General features: G+C 31.3%; 1 long non-coding RNA gene across 1 annotated transcript; it reads left to right on the forward strand.

Moving 5' to 3' along the window:
- The first annotated feature begins 2,224 nt into the window (after positions 1-2,224).
- On the forward strand, positions 2,225-13,657 carry LOC129224457 (uncharacterized). Its single transcript, XR_008580692.1, has 3 exons — positions 2,225-2,463; positions 8,485-8,649; positions 13,510-13,657. It is a non-coding gene; the product is annotated as an uncharacterized LOC129224457 (long non-coding RNA).
- The last annotated feature ends 4,128 nt before the right edge of the window (positions 13,658-17,785 follow it).

A 17,785-nucleotide genomic window follows, 5' to 3' on the forward strand; every position in this document is an offset into this window, starting at 1 on the left:
GTAACAAATTTCGGAAACGTTTCTGGATATATCGGAAACGTTTCCGAAATAGTAGGAATCCTTCATCCAATAGCGAAGTCCTCATTATTCAGAAAGCTTTTTGTTATTTCAAGAAATCTAGAAGCGGAAGTGATGACGCAACGCTTCGAAACGTATTTCATCCTTCCAACACGAGCGCCAATGAGTCGGGAAATATTTTTTTCTTATCTATGGTTGCTGCAGTCAGCAACTGTTTAGCATTGGAATGCTTGTTATTTCATGTCTAGAGAGTAGCAAAATGTGTCGAAACTAATTTTACGCCTTTGCATTTTGGACTGCCCTTGATTTTTTTAGACGATGTACGCAGTTATTAAGTTAGTTAATAACCATTTGCTTCCTTACAATTTCCAGTGCTACTATAATTAGATACATATTGTGTGTTCAAGCGTGAATAGTTTCAACACGTTTATACTTAATGAAACGAAACCCTTTGGATTACTTATTCAGTTGTAATGGAGGTACTTAGACTTTCTTCCGCTCATGTTCACTTGTAAGTATTAATGAATATTTTAAAACATGTTGATATATACATTTATATTTTTGTTGATTTGCATTTGATGAGGCTCCAATCGTAACTGTTTTTGGGTTTATCGAATTAGTTTAAAGTTATTATGCATACCTATGTGCGCGGTGTACTATTTGTTGTAACCAACCGAAACTGATTAATTACGCAAAAGAAAAAAGATTTATATTTGAGAAGCAATCACAGAAAAGTTATTTCGAAATACTTGGATGTACATACATTTTGGTTCAAAAAGAAAAAAAAAAAAACAATTGTTTAATTCATAAAAAATATGGTAATGCAAATGTTTTCTAGTATTGTAATATGCTTCACAAAAAATGTGCCAGTTTTTTTTTTATAATTTATTCATTCATTTAAAAAACATTTATACCATTAGAAAATGACCCAGTTATCCATTAGTAAGCAACATAGTTATGCAATTAATTCATGTGCTTATTCATTTTGTTAAATGTGGTTGACAATAAAAAATTCCTTGACATTAGTTTACCTCACCAATTTCTCTGTTGGCACTTTTCGGTACACTTTGTACGTCAGAGAAATTGACTTGAGGTGAACGAATTCCGGAACGCGAAGGGTAGGTAAGTTCTGTCAAATTTTATCCGAAAATAAAAGCTATCAAGTTTGATACAAGATATGTTTTTAAGTTTTGCATTAAAAATACAATATGTTGATAATTTTGTCTTGAAAATATTGAGAGAAAAACTGAAGTTTAAGATTATTTAACAAACAATCCCACTTTTGAGAAAGCACCCCCCTCCCCTCCCCTGACGATTTTGTGATTAGGAATGAAACTACTATATTATTTCAGAAATTTTCAAAGATTCATAAATTTGCATATGTTATGCTGTTAACCATGCTATTTGTCATTAGAAATTCAGAAAAAAAAATCCACGAATGATTCTAAAATTGCTTGTTTCATTGCTCTTATATATGAAAGAATTGAAACTGATATGGTATACAATACTATAGTAAAGAATTATATTTTAGAAAAAATCACGGAAAAAGGATTCCGAAATTCTCGGAAACGTTTTTGAAAATTGTTTGGAGAATTCCGAAATACTCGGAAATGTTTTCGAAACTTTCATGAACCACAGCTGCACAGAATACTCAGAAACATTTCTGGAAATTACGGAAAGAGGATTCCGAAATACTCAGGAACGTTTCTGAAAGTTACAGAAAGAGTATTCCAAAATACTCAGAAACATTGAAAGAGGATTCCGGAATACTCAGACACTTTTCTGGACATTACAGAAAGAGAATTCCGAAATACTCAGAAACGTTTTTGAAAATTTCATGAACCGCAGCTGCACGATATACTCAGAAAAGTTTCCGGATTTTTTTTACAGTGTAGTAAACATGCTGTTCATGAAAATGAATCGTTATTTTTTTAAAAGCCCTGTAGTATACGATTATATACTTTTTATTGCTAAATACTGAAGGTGTCAGTAGCAATTTCTATGAAAACGTAATTCTAATTTTTAGTGTTTTAAATCACATAAACTCAATTTTAAATTGTATTCACAGAGCAGGTGAACGTCGAGTAAATAATAAAAATCCACTAAACTCTCCAGGTGTGTCCGAATTCTATTTTATCTCGTTGCATTACTAGCTAAATTGCTTGCAAAACTGAAATGCTCTACCTGTAGTAATGGAATGTCATTTTATTGAATAGGTATAGATGAAATTTCAAAACATAGGGGTCATATTTCTAAGTAATATAATTAGTCTTTCAACACTGCATACCATAGCTTCATGGAGTTACTTGACATTTAGTATAAAGTAAAATAGAAGTGAAAGACATTACTTAATTTTCCTTAAGGACTTGCTAAGGACAGTTTCAAAAATGAAACCTTTCATTTTGTGTCTAATTTCAGCAATTTTTGCGATAGCTTCAGCTCAATGTGAGTATAATACTTCGTATTTTTATAAATTTTTACTAAATTTTGTTAAACAGCATTTTGAAATTTCGGATTTCAAAATACATAGATATTTAGTTAAACTTGGTGTTATACATTTTTCTTAGGAGGGTTTTATTTTCGTTCCAATACCTTGAACGTTTAATCACATATTCATTCCATTATACAGTAAATATGCATGTATAAAAACAATGTATGTATGTTTATGAATAGTATGTTTCTCATACATATCAACAGTTTACGTTCGATCTTTGCTTAATTTAGTATCGATAATTTTTGTTGCCTAGGAATTCACATAGAGGTGTTTCTTTCTTTTCTTTTTTTGTTTTTGTTTTGGTGTGAAGTTTAAAAATAACCGTAGTGGTGCAATAGGGAGCCAAAATATCACTTTTAAGAGAGTGCCACTGGTGCTACAAGCATTGCACCCTAAAAGGTGCCTTATGCAGTCCGCAGTTTTAACAATGTAGTAATAAAAAAATCCTCATATAAATAATAGCCAATGATCGAGTGACCCACGAGTGCCAACAATGAAACTCGCGTAACGGTATGATAATTTGATAATATGTTTTGGTAATGTTTAACATGCAGGGGAAGGCTTTATTGTGACAAAGCTGAACTCGATCCGGTAACTTAACTGTTTTACTGAGAAGACAGTCATTTTAGGGGAATGAAGAATAAAAAAAAGTGGTTGAAAATTAACGATATCCACTGGAGTTAGGGTTAAAATTTCAAATATCAAAATATCACCGAAAAAAAAAACGATTGCTTCCTTCTAATGTTGAAACAATTTTCACCCGTGATACCTTGAAAAGCAGTGTTCTAGTCCCTTCTAGCGAAGCCATGTTCATCTCTCAATGCTCCCAGGAAACAAAATCAGTGCTCTCTAGAAAAAAAAAAAGATTATCGTCATAATACATACCCAATTTCAATAACGAGCAGCCCAAAACCGATCAAATATTCTTAGTAAAAGGAAATAAGGTTCCTAATTTAGTTACCTAAACGCGGGCTACTTTGGCTCTTTGGTCCTTCTTTGGCCCAAATTGAGAAAACGAGACAACGTTCTCTGTAAATCTCCAGGAAGTAATTTTTAAACATATTTTGACCGAATACGTTAGAGAGCAGCCTCAAAGACTCAGTTATGTACACCAAGCAGTTTGATAGTTCTCCACAAGGAGCAACACAACTGGTTTTGTGTTCCTTGTGCTAACATGTGTCTTTATAACCTCTCAGACTTTTACATGTAGAAGCAGTTCTATATCACTTAAGATTTTGTTAAGTACTTAAGTACATAGAGCATGAGCACTACTCGATACTTTATGTACTTTATGTAGTAGCATAGTTGTACTTCTCGTTTCTGTTAAGGTTTTTATTTAAAAATTTCACCACAACAACGTATATCCTAACCTAAAAATTACGACTTATTTTGGCCCAGAATAAAACCTTGAAAAAAAATCCGTCGAAGAGATTTGGAAAAGAAAAGAAAAGCTAAAAGTAAAACTGTAAACAGGAAAATTTAAGACTTCTCAGTACGGAATAAGATAGCGATTACAGATTCGAACCCTCGAGGATCAGTTACAAGGCTTTTATTATAGAAGATGGAGAGGAATTAAAAGTTGCAGGAGGTTTAGAAAACGTTGACCTAATTGGCATCTACTTCTTGCAAATTTTGTTAAATTTGTTCGAAATTTTACGGAATTTTGTTATTGTGGAATGGAATGAGCTCAGGTGTCCAGGGGTTCTCAGGTTTCATGCGAGAGAAGAAGCTAATGTTAAGAGTATGAAGCGCACCATAAAGTTTTGGAAAAGACCGAACATTTAGGATCCTTTGTTTTACGAATGGTGTTATATTAATAAAATTGTTCAAACTTCAAAACTGATTTAAAGATGACTGTCCTCTATCGGTATTTTCTGAGACAAAAACTTGGGTATGCACACACATTAAAAATAATAATAATAATAATATAATAATAATTTTCTTTAAAACAAATATGTGTGACTCAAACTTCTTGTAACACGTATTTTTCTTTTAAATAAATAGTTTTTCCTATAAACACACGTCTTTCTTTGACTCTAGTTAGTTCTACAATGCTTTTAAATAGGGAAAACCACTTTGGACCAAAAAAACCCAATCGTAAGGGTAACATTGGTTCAAATAAAAAACAATTTAAAAAGGGGAATAATACTTGGAAACAAAGTAATCAGTATTCAACAATTAAATTAAGATAACTAACTCTATATGTGTAAAAAAGGTTTCCACAGCTTGGAAATATGAATAGTTACGAAATTACTGTGTGGAAAAAAAAGAGGAAAGGTCTAAAATGGGAACTAAAATTCCGCGTTTATGGTACTTCATTTATGAAGAAATGCACTTCCACTGGGCTTTCATTTACTGTGAAATAAAAGGAATTATTTTTTCTGTTGTTATCACATAGGCTATATATTGCTGTGAAAAATATTTTAAATATTTTTAAAAGGAAAATAAGAGACAAGTCAAGGAGCTAAAACGCGTAACATATTAACATCGATCAAAGGAGAAATCAAAAGTTTATTTTCTAAGTTAACGCTCTTTTTGCCTTTAAATTGAGCAAATATATAAGAAAGAACATAGGGAGTAACAACATTACACTAATCAAAATGTTCAATACATTGTATCATATCCAAATGATTTTTAAGGAGTTTTATTAGATTCGAAAAATAATGTCTTAACTGTCAATATCATAACGAAGTAAACATAAATGAAAAACTTAAATTTTAGCTATCATAGACTCATATTTAAACAGGAACGACCTAATTTCAGTTTTCCCATCCGCTATCGTAGAAACGTTCATTTACTTAGTAACTCAATTGCTATCACAATAAAGTATTCTAAAAAAATTCTAATTGATTATAAAATGCGTTCTGCATTAATATGAAAATATACATGGGAATTATGTAAATCATGCGTCACTATCTGCAACAGAAAGTAATCAAATGAATATTTTGCGAAACAGAAAGCAGTACATAAAGAAATGTCAGTTGTGAGTAAAATATTTTCTTCTTGTTTGCTTCCCTTGGCGACATAAGTTTCATTTTTCCCAATCAATGAAAACAAGTTTTTAGCTTTATTCTAACAAATTTTCGTGAATTTACTAGCTGCATTCTATTAAAATTATTAAAAAACGACAAAATAATTAGTGATCAGAATTTCGTTTATGCAAAATGTTAGAAAGTATCTAAAATGTTAAAGTTCTTGCCTGTGTTCGATGACGACCGGTAGCTTACAGTTAAAATATTGCTTACGTTCGACGAGCTCAACCGGTAGCGACCGGTTGATTGATCACGTGGGAGGAGAAAGAAACAACAAGCATCTTGTTTTCAGCAGTACTGATGAAGGAATTAAGACAATAAAATCTTATCAATGGTTTATGGGAAGATGGTTATAGGGTGAACGTAACAAAGTTATAATGCTGTTGAAAATTTTAAATCTGTCTCTTCTTGCAAAGAAACTTGAACATTGTAATTCAAAATGTAAACTTCCTCTCACCAGTTTAAATTTTTAAAATGAAAACAGGAAAAACATTTCACTGGTCCCATGGGCTACTAAAATCTATGTTCTGCTGGTTCGGTGGATGCTTTTGTGTCTAATATCGAGCCCCGATTTTATTTAAGAAAGAAAAATAATTGTTAACTTATAATGTAAAGGTGATTGATTGTATTATAGAACTTTATTTTTACAGCTAGTTTTTCTGTCCTTTTTGATTACTTTTCTCAGATATTAATTCTCTGGTAATAAAGAGAAAAAATATGCCCTTTTTTTAGGGAGGAAAAAAAGTACTAGTGAATAGTTTCTCTATATTAGTCGACATCTTCTATCAACAAGCTTAAACATCTTATTGGAATTAGGAAAAAAATCTGAACAATTTAACAATTTTTAATAAATTTACTAATTCAAAAGGTATTATTTGTTTAAAAATCAAAGAGCTGGAGCTGCAATCATAAGCTGCAACATTTTAGAGCGGATTTAAAATCACTTGCTATTTCTTTTTGGTATTTTTTTTTTCAATTTATAAATTAATATAATGAACACTAAAAATTATAATTGAATTTTTTTTCTACAATGTGTTATTATCTTCCTCAACTAACATAATGCAACTCATCTTAATTTGTAATTGGATTTTTACCATTTTTGCCATGGTTCTTTCCAATGTCCCGGCAAAAATACCTTTTTTCCGGAAAAATTACCAACCCTGGTTTTTCATTAAAAAATCGTAGGTTCCATCTTATCATGTCAAAAAAATAAGTTATTAAATTTTTTCAGCTACAGCTCTGCATATATAATTATAGTACTGTCAATAGAATATGTATAACAAGAAAATAACACCAAATATATCGGTAGATCAACCGGAATGCTGGAAGTCTTAATTTTACTCACTTATTAAGACTCACGTAAAAAATATTAGGGAGTTTCAAAATTTTTCCATAGTACCGATGAGAACTGGGAAAAAACGCAACACTTTTTTAAATGGATAAAAAAATTGGACAGTAAAAAACAATAAAAAATAAATATAGATGGTAGTTGATGGGGATATTATAGAAGACAAAAGGTTTGTCAGAAGAGTGATAAAAGTTATTTTTAGAAACAATTTTCGCGACAGAAAGCGTGAGAAGTACTTTAGCAGGTGCGTGGGACGAGAAGTAGAATTTCCAAAGATTTTGTTAGTAGCCCAAATAAGTTACACAAAACATTACTAATGGATACATTGAAACATTGCAAATCAACTGCAACGATTAAAGAAAAATGATAATAAAACAGAAAGTAAAAATATTCGAATGAATTTTTTGTACTGCACTGAGAAAAAGGAAAATTGAGATTGATTGTGAGCTAAATTTGAAGATGAGTTTAATTTTTTTTTAAATACAATTTTATCACAAAGACATCAATATAATATTCCAAACTGCTCATCGTTCAAAAGAACGATCGTTCATTTTTTAAGTGAATGAACGAATCAGTTCATTTTAAAGATTCGTTCTTTTTGACTCGTTCGTTCATGAACGACACATCCCTAGTTTAAATATAAACGCAATTGTTACAAATTTTGTTGCTTTGCAAATGTAATGCTAATAGTAATCATAATGAAAATTTTGAATTAAGGCTTCTCTGGAGCAAGAATGAAATTTATTCACTAACGTTGCTTTCTTATTGTTTTATCCCCATCTATGCCAATAATCGATAACGGGGATAAGTAAGAGACATACTAGGATATTTATCACAAGTAACTTATACGCTGTGAACCATTCTTTTGCTTAACTCTCAGCAACTAGACCACTTAGAGACTCGGAATTTCACTAAATGATTTGTTCAATCTTAAGTACAACTTAACGCTAAAAAAATGAAAATCTAAAATAAAATTTTGTTTGAAAACAAAAAACTTTAAAATAACAAATTAAAAAAAAAAATACTAAGCACTTATCACACAATGCACTCAAAAGGATAAAATAACTTTTCTGGGTCAAAAAGGACAATTTAAGAATTCCTGTAGTTTTCGAAAATTCCAAGAAAATGACACCACAAACGAAGAAAAGTGCGGTTTTAGTCATTTCAAACCAAACTTTCTCAATAAGAAAAATATGCATGTTTCAACACTTGGTTATATTATATTATATAAAGTAAGTTTCAACACTCAAAGTTATGATTGAAAGCTAGATAATGATAAGAAATTTTCTTCATGACTTGAGCCGCACTTTTCTTCGTTTGTGGTGTCATTTTCGTGGAATTTTCGAAAACTACAGGAATTATTAAATTGTCCTTCTGACCTAGAAAAGTTATTTTGTCCTTTTGAGGGCATTATGAAAAGTTCTTAGTATTAAAAAAAAACTGTTATTTTCTCTTCAGTAAGAAAGAATATTAAGCATTCAACGCAGCATTCCGGGATGGGTACGGACCTAGTGGTAGACCCTTCCCCCCTTCTGTTTGTGCCACTATTACAACGTGTATTCAGCTAAATCTTTGTTGCTCATTTTTCTCAGATCAATGTGCTGAAGACAGAGGTCAATATCCGAGTAACTGTGTAAGATGTATTCGTACTTGTGATGAGTATTATGATGAGTACTGTAATGGACCATACGGTTGTGCTGCTTACTGCCGAAGTGGATGTGATTGCAAAGACCCTAATCAATATATACGTCGCGATGGTTTGTGTTTGCTTTTTTTCTCAGTGTTTAATCTGTTTTCTTTCTTTGTTTTCGAAACTGTTAAAACTGAAAGTTAACAATGGTATAGGGGAGAGTGTTGTACGTTGGGACACTGCTAATTTATAAGAATTTATTTTTAGCAGCCATGTTTTCGTAATCTCTAATAGTAACCTTCACCACTAAATGGTGCCATAGTAGAAATCAGCATCAATAATATAAAATTGACCGTTTTGTGAGAGAATGAAAATTTCATAACTTCAAAGTAAATATTTTCTTCATTTTTATTTCATTTTCTGTCTTTGTATTTGTAAAACTAATCAACTGAATTTTATTTTGTTATAAAGGAGAAGTACTTTAAATATTTTGGTTATGAGAAAATAATGATAGTGCATCTGGATTGACCACCATTTCGGCTATTTTATTTATTTATTTATTTATTTTTTTATTTTTTTTTAATTTTTTTTAAAACCACATGGTGATTGCACCTTGGGACAGCTAAACATATAGTACCTTAGGACACGTTCCAAGGTACAACATAAATGGTTCTTAATAATTAAGATATGTTTAGGAACATGGAACAATCTCTAATCTGATATAGTCTTTTAAACACATTTAATGTTAGAAAATAATTCATAATTCATTATTCATGATTTAATTCATTACCATGAAAAAAAATAAATTTTTTGTTTTTTTGGTGCAAAATTCGTTTAAGTATATGACTGTTTCCTGAATCATGAATACTTTCCCATAGTACAACAGGATGTGTTCCAAGGTACAGTAGGACCTTGGGACAGTTTGAAACTCTTACTTTAAATGGCTGGCAATATTTTATTTTCAAACTGTCTGAATTTTAAAAAATATATTGCATAAAATATGTTGGGCTATTTTAATGTAACTTTTAGATTTTAAATTTGATTCAAAGAATTGACGTTAACAATTAAAATATGTAAAGTGTCCCAAGGTACAACACTCTCCCTTTCCTTATTTGGTTTCTAAAATAACGGTATGTTTTTTAGAACTCTACTATTGATTTCTTCGGCTGATTTCTAAAATTTTTATGCCTGCTCCACACTTTGTTCCTAAAGAAATTGTTCTGCATCCTTAATTTCAATTTTCGGAGGAATCCAATTTCATAATTTTTATCCTGTTATTTCAACTTGTTAATGGGTTAGAAAAACAGTACTATACTTTTTTCTTTTTTTAATGCAAAATAGCATTTTTAATTGTTAACTAGCAAAAATACCCGGCGTTGCCTGGGTTAGCAATAATGATCAGAAACAATCGTTACTTGCATTTGTTTTCTGTTTTAAGTGAAAGAACTTAAAACACACCTTTTTGACGTGACTTAAAATCTAGCTTCTTCCTTACTCATAGAACTAAAGTAGCAGTAAGTAAAAAGAGCAAAATAGTATTCATTTAGAAACGAAAACACGAAGTTTAAGTGTATTCAAATTTGAAGAATTTCCGAAATATGAACTTAAACTTCACATGCTCAAAAAGATTTATCAGTTAATACTTATTTTTACCTTCTCTGTATGTCTATTGAAGAACGAACTGTTTAAAAAAAATGTAGCCACGCGCCCGTGATCTCCTTAAACTTGCTTTAGTTATTTTGGAAATTCTTAATTATTGGGGGTTCTAGGTGCGATTTAAAATATTACCGAATTTGCGGGAATCGTTTTGGGATACCTTAGATAATACTCCCCCTCCTTACTTTGTAAATCGGTATGTTATTAATTTTTGTTAAAGAGATATTGTCGCCATATGCTAAGATACTTTTGGTCACCATAAAATGGCGCTAAACAATTTCATCCGTAATGTTTCCAAAATAAATAGTAAAATTTGGCGATGGTTTGAATTTGTGCACAAAGTCACATTAATGGAAGTTTTTGTGCTGTTTATGGATTTGCCTAATTTAGTTGCTGGATTATTTTACAGTAAAAAAAGTTTTTAAAGATTCTTTGATTGACGATATTTTGTTTACATGGTGAAAGCTGACAAACATTATTACGTAGTCTTTGACTTCAAAAACCGTGACAGTTGAAAAAACTGCCAAATGCATCCGCTACTGAAATCTTTCTGCATAAATTTTGGCTAGGTTTCTGCTGTTAGATTGGATAATGTTTAAAAAAATCCAATCAGCACAAATAATAAAAAAAAAAAAAACCATTAATTACACTAAAGTTCCGTTTAAATGGAAAATAATCAACCAAATCTATAGTTATTATTAGCCAATCTTGGGGAAAAAACGTTACTTTAAGATTTGACTGGAGAAAAGCCTCCAACAGTCAGACGAAACACAAAAACATTCAACAATTCTAACTATGAACTGGGAGTTGAGATGATACACTAAATAATGAATTCGGTTGAGGAAAGCCTTCGAACATGGAACAAAAAAAGCCCATAACTCGTTTTTCATACAACTTAGAACTTTCTAACCGATGCCATCTTCAGCAGAAAAATAAGCGCTTTCGATGGACACATAGTTTTAATATGTGCACGTATTTTTTAACCGTCATATTGGGGCATTTATGCGAAAATTTGAACAAATTAGAATAAAAAAGGAACTATCAATCGGATTTTTATCGAACTGATCGACAAACCTCCCGAGTACCAAAAAGAACAAACGGTGAAAGTTTCAGCCAAATCTGCCGGGTAGTTTCTGAGATCTTAGGGAAAAAATTTACCAAAGTCCATTTATATATATATAGATTAGTAATGTGAGTAATACTGGTAACATTTTAATAACTCTTACAAAATTGCAGTAACGGTGTACCACATAGGAAAGGAATGTGTAAAATACAACATAAACGGAATTTTATTGCAACATCAATATTACAAGTTGGCTTGCTTTTGAGTGCAAAGTTTTTTGAACTATGGCATACTTGAAAATATATTGCTGTTCCTACTGCGGGCTCTGAAATCTAAATGCCTCATCAATGACATTTTCGACAATTATTTTCTGACATCGATTTTTTTTAATTAATACTGATATGTTGGCAAAAGCTGCGTGCCCCCTTAAAATTACTCCATGCCTCCCTAGCGAGGCGTGCCCCACAGATTGAAAACCACTGATTTAATATATTGGCTAACCATATATTGGTTAGCCAATTTAATCATTATTGGCAAATAAATAAATGAATGTGCGTGTTTGAAGTTCCGTAACTTTTGATTGAGTGAATAAAAGATAACAAAGTAGCATATCAAATTGAAGGAAATTTAAAGCTCTACAACTTTGTCACCGACAATTTTCATGAATACTGATCCTGGGAAGCACTAGAAGCAAATGTTTGACAAAAAGAGAGAATTTTTCCGGAAATCATTGATTTTTCATAACGTATACCCGGATAATTATTGGAAATTTGACACATATGTGTAGAAAAAGTTTCATAGTAAATTTATTTAGCTTGAATTTTTATTTTAAACGCATTTTTTCCACCGTTTCCGACATTTTCTCGAAAAACCCAAAATTTACTTCTCTCCTCCCTCCCACCTTTAGCTCATCCCCCAGCAGGGTCGGGAACTTTTAGTACGTTTACTTACTAACTACCCCTAATAATATTCTGAAGTCAAAAATTATCGCATATTCCATGCATGCTACACCCCTGTTTTAAGCACTATTTAACTGGACTAAATCTACCATACTAAACTTTATTTAAAATCTGCTAAAAGAAAGCTTATAATCCGAGTTCTATATAACTAGAAAGTTTCAAACAAATTCCACCAGAAGCAGAAAAATTCGTTCTTTCGATCCTTACTAATATTTTAAATAAACTAGTATGATTTTCTTACCAAACTTGCGAAAACAATGCTAAATTTCGTGGTTTTTAATTGCTTTAAATTCATACTGCATAAACGTAGTTCTGCAAATCTTGTCCGATTTCTTAGTCAGGGGCTGTTCATGAATGATGTTACACTTTTTCTCAACATTTTGACCACCTCCCCATTTGTCACAAAGTACTTTTCATAAACTAATTTTTATAAACATATTCGTATTAAAAAATGCCTGATGTCACACTTCTTACTCTTTCCTTCCCCCTTATCACAAAGTCACAATTTTTCTCGCCCCCCCTTAAACATTATTTGTGTTGTAGTACTCGACAAATACTTCTTCATTGTCCATCAGGATTGTCGAATTTATTGAAGAAAGAGGAATTGCACGATTATTTCGATTCAGTTTGAAATTTGTGAATAGCAAGTATTCCTTTTTTTGTCACGAAGGTGCGTGTTTGAAAATCTGTAAGTTTTGATTGATTGAATAAAATATAACAAAATAGCATACCAAATTGAAGGAAATTTAAAGCTCTACAACACTGTTATTGACAATTTTCATATTGATTTTGGGAGGCACAAGGAGCAAATGTTTGACAAAAAGAGAGAACTTTTCCGAAAATCATCGATTTTTCATACGATATATCCAGAAAATTACTGGAAATTTCACAAATATGTGTAGAAACAGTTTCATAGGAAGTTTATTTAGCTTGAATTTTTATTTTAAATGCATTTTTTCCATCGTTTCCGACATTTTCTCGAAAACCCAAAATTTTCTTCCCCCCCTCCCTCCTACCCACCTTTAGTTAACCCCCTAGGGTCGGGAACTTTTAGTCCGTTAACTTACTAACTACCCCTAACAATATTCTGAAGTCAAAAATTATCTCATATTCCATGCACGCTATAATGTGTTCATTCAAAATCAACGAAAGCTCATCAACTAATAAGCTTCGTGTTATCGAGATTCGACTGTAGTTCATTGCAAAAAACAGAGTTGAAAATATCAAAAAAGTATAAACCTAACTTCATACCTTGATTTCAAAAACTTTAATTTACTGGAAATAAATTAATTTTTTTCTTAAATTTCAGGTTACTGTGTAACCCCCGACTTGTGCAAAGCATATCGGAACAATTGATGATTACCATAGATGTTTCTGACTTCACAAATGAAAATAATATGTACCTGGAATGTACCCATGTAAGAGCAAAGAAATAATAAAGGGTTGCTATCTTGAAATGTTACTTTGTCAATTACTGAAAATGCCTCATTTTTTCAAAAATAAATTTTTATGTGCTTTAAAAAACATTTGCATGAAAGAAAATAAAAATTAAAAGACGACAAAGAAAAAGAATTTTTCTCGATTTAGTGCAACGTTACTAGAGATGTATAATTTCCTGAAATTTTGAAAAGGTGGAGAAAAAAAACTTTTTTTTCCAGTTTTTTTCTGGAAAAATTGGAAAAAATGTAAAATTTGATTTTTTTATGAATAAAAATAGGGTTTCTTAATAGCTCCGTTTTTCTTGCAAGATATAAAGGGTTAAGCATCAAAAAATATATTCAATCCACACATTTCTTTTTTCTGCTTAACAGAAATACTCATAAAGGTAAGTTTAGTTGGAAAAAAATAGCCTTTTAGTTTTATAACTGAGAGCTTTCACCAGAAATAAGTCAAATCGTCGTTCAACCAATATTATTGGGTAAGGTGTGTCTAATCATAACAATTACATTTTCTATTTAGATTGATTTTTAAACTTGAAATTTTAGTAAAAGTATATTATTGAATATTATTGACTTTCAAACATGATTGACTAGCTGCGTTGCCCGGCTTTGGCCCGGTCCACCTTGAAACTAAAAATTGTGTCAAGTGACGTGTATTTAACAATCAGGCTTAAATAAATAAATAAATGAAAACATCATGCAAAATTACACTCCCAAACAATGACGACGGATATTTACATACTTTGAAGACATTAAATCGAGAAAGATGGATTTAAAAAGCGTAACCAATGAAACACAAAATAAAATAAGTTTAAGGAATTAAAAAGCGAAAGAAAATGGTTAAACAATTTGAATGGAAATGAGCCTTTTTGAACTTGATTTAAAAAGGCTTGAAACTTTTGTTCCTTTCGAGATAGAAGCTTATTTTATCGACCATAGGTCGGACCACTTGTTTAAGTTGACCACTAAAGTAGTGCACCGCAAGTGGTCAACTTACACAGGTTTCACTGTAACAATAATTTTAGGCAGGTAAAACTGATTCATTTGACCCATAAATATGATGCAACTATTTAGTGTTATCATAGTGAATTTTATGAGCCAGTTGGTATTCACAAGGCAGTGGTGGAAGGCACAACAGCCACCACGAGGTCTGCTAGTGTTTCATGTTCATTTGAATTAAATAAGTTTGTAGGTCTAAAAATAAAGAACTTTTGCACATTTTGAAGATAAAACGTGATTTCTGTCCATTAATCCATTCCGCATCCTATCTGTTACTGGGTATTATCAGAATTGTTGGTGTCTGTTACGGGGGGTAGGACTTTTTCCGAAATTGAGCTAGTAAAAATAGAATCAACTAATTCAGAGGACCCAGAAGCAGCCAAATGTTGGATGAGATGTAGTTGCATGAGAGAAAAATAGTTTTAAAAGTCTAAATACATTAAAATTCTCAGAAAATTGAGTTACTAAATCTATTACCATTTAATGAAATAAATGAACCGTCATGTGCAGGACAAAGGATTGACTTTTTCGTGGGAAGGCCACATAAAGGTTTTGATGATCGTAGAGAATCTTTCCAAAGAAAGAACGATTTTCTTCTTAATGATAAAGATGATGTACAGAAGCCCTATTACAGAAAAGTACTATTAAGTCTCTTTTCTAAAATTATTTTTTAAACTTCTTTTTTACCTTTTAGCTTTTTTTTTCAGCTTGAGTATCTTTTTTGTCAATGAGAGCTCTCGTGATCTTGCTCCCATAGTTTTTTTTTCAGTGCATTTAGTAAAATAATTTAATAATACACAGCTTATTCGATATTAATCTTCAATGCTATACCACTTTTAAGCATTAGTGTGAATAACTTTTTATAAAATATAAATAATAATGGATTGATGTAAAATGGCTCACACATGTTTTTTTTTTCTTGCAACGTTGTGCAATGCTGCAACTCACGGTTAGAATAAACTAATCGTATAATAAATGCTTTTGAAATAGACTCCTGATTCGAGCTTAGTAAAAAGAAAAAGCTTGATGTAAATTAATGAGCAAATAAATGTGATTTCATCATATGCTCTACCTGTAGTAATGAAATGTCATTGCATTGAATATTTTAAAATGAAATTTCAAAACCTTTAAGTCATACTTTTAAGCAACGTCATTATTTTTTCAACGTTGCATACCGTATCTGTCATGTAGTTGTTTTGCAATATTTTGGCGTATTAATTAGCAGGAGTGAATAAGATTGGGGCAATTCCCCAATCTTTGAGATATGTATGCATTAACATATGAGTGCGTGGTTTTGTTGCTTTTAGATATAATATGCATTGAGTACAGAACATTTGACTTCTGGAAAATTTGAAATTACGGACCTGCAATCAGTATAAACTAACAATAAAGTGAAAGGCATTACCTTTTTTAGGAGTTGCTAAAAACTGCATTAAAATGAAAGTTTTTATTTTATGCGTAGTTGCAGCTATTTTTGCGGTAGCTTCATCCCAATGTGAGTATATCAAATGTTTTTTTTTTTTATATATATAAATGGCAGTGTACTAAAGTTTGTTAAATAGCATTTTGAAATTTCGGAGTCAAAATCTTTTATTCAAACCTGTTTTTATGCATCTTATCCCATTAAGGTAACGGCAACAGTAATAGACATGCTTAAGACATCGCACAGAGGGGTATTTGAGCCAAAAAGCTGGATAAAAGTCGAAATGTCAACTTTACAGATTGATGTTGGCCTTAAGTTTCAAAACAGGTGGATAAACATGCCATTATGTGGAAGTGTTCTTTTTACATAGAAACTATCCATAAAAATTTGCCAGCAATCGGAACTTAGCACTTTGATTATTTGTTTCTCTTTGTTTACGACTTTCGAGATTTTCAATAAAGAGCACATTGTTATTTTCATAATTTTGAGCTTTTTCGATTACTTTTAGGTTCTATGGCTTCAGTCATGTGTACGACTCAACAGCAACTTCAAAATATAATAAACGACAATACACAAAGGTTGTCTGATGCAAAGTTCAAGCAAATAGAAATGAAACTAGCTGAAATTATATATTTTTCTCATAAGAAAATATCAAAATTGAAAAATATCACCCCGTTTTTTTTCTGGGTCTGACTTTGAAAGTCCATAGCATCAAATTGTCTTCCTGTAGTCTGGTTTATAATATCCTGTAGTTGTTTTCAATTTATACACCTGACTGAAACTTGTGAACCCAAAAATAACCGAAAAAATGAACATTTATGAAACTAATAGTCTGTTTTATTTATAGTCTTATTATTTTTCTGAGCAAATTCGTGCAACCTTTTGCTGCAGATTGTCAAAATAGACAGTATTATAGGAAAACTTGGGAAGTAGTACGCATGAGATGAATATTTAAAAACATTCACTTATAAAGAAGAAAAAAAGGGGGGGGGGAGTGAGTCTTTGTGAGGCTTGAAGAAAGGCATTAAAAGAAATGATAAAAATATATACTTACTAGCTTACACCTACGGCTTCGCTCACGTTGATGTAGTTTTTTTCAATTGATTCAAGTTAATGGTCATTACAGGCAGAGGTCAAATATTTACCAAAAAAATGTTTGTCTCTAGTTTCGTCGACATATCAAATTACCTGCCCCCTTAAATGTATCAAAAGGTATGATTAAAACTGAAAATTTAGGGGGAAGGGTGGTAAATTAAATGTCGGCGAAACTGGGAAGACACTCAAAAAATCACACAAAATAAATCTTGAATCGTTCAGGAGTTGTAAAGAAGTTAGTTTGGGTAATTCTCAAAAAATCCAATTCGAGTGAGGTTAATTATTCTTAAATAAAGTGAAACAGTTCCCTTATAATCCCGATCCCCTTCAAATACATAACATACAGCGCTACACCGGCAATCTAAATTATTTTATAATGTACAACCTCTTACCGTAGAAATCGTCCCAAAAAAGGGTCAACAATCACTACAAATCCTGATTCTAATAATGTCCCTTTAGAGTCAGAACATCAAACCATTAAAATCCCCATCAGAAAGAAATCAATTGTTTCTAAATAACGTAAACGGTCCTGATTACAATACGAGAAAGTTCAGAGTAAAAATACCATTAAAATCAGAGTAAGCACAACTGTTTTTTTTTTTTTTAAGTTCCTATTTAAATGAGGATAA

Source organism: Uloborus diversus, chromosome 6 (genome assembly GCF_026930045.1).
Source record: "Uloborus diversus isolate 005 chromosome 6, Udiv.v.3.1, whole genome shotgun sequence".
NCBI classification, from domain to species: Eukaryota; Metazoa; Arthropoda; class Arachnida; order Araneae; family Uloboridae; genus Uloborus; species Uloborus diversus.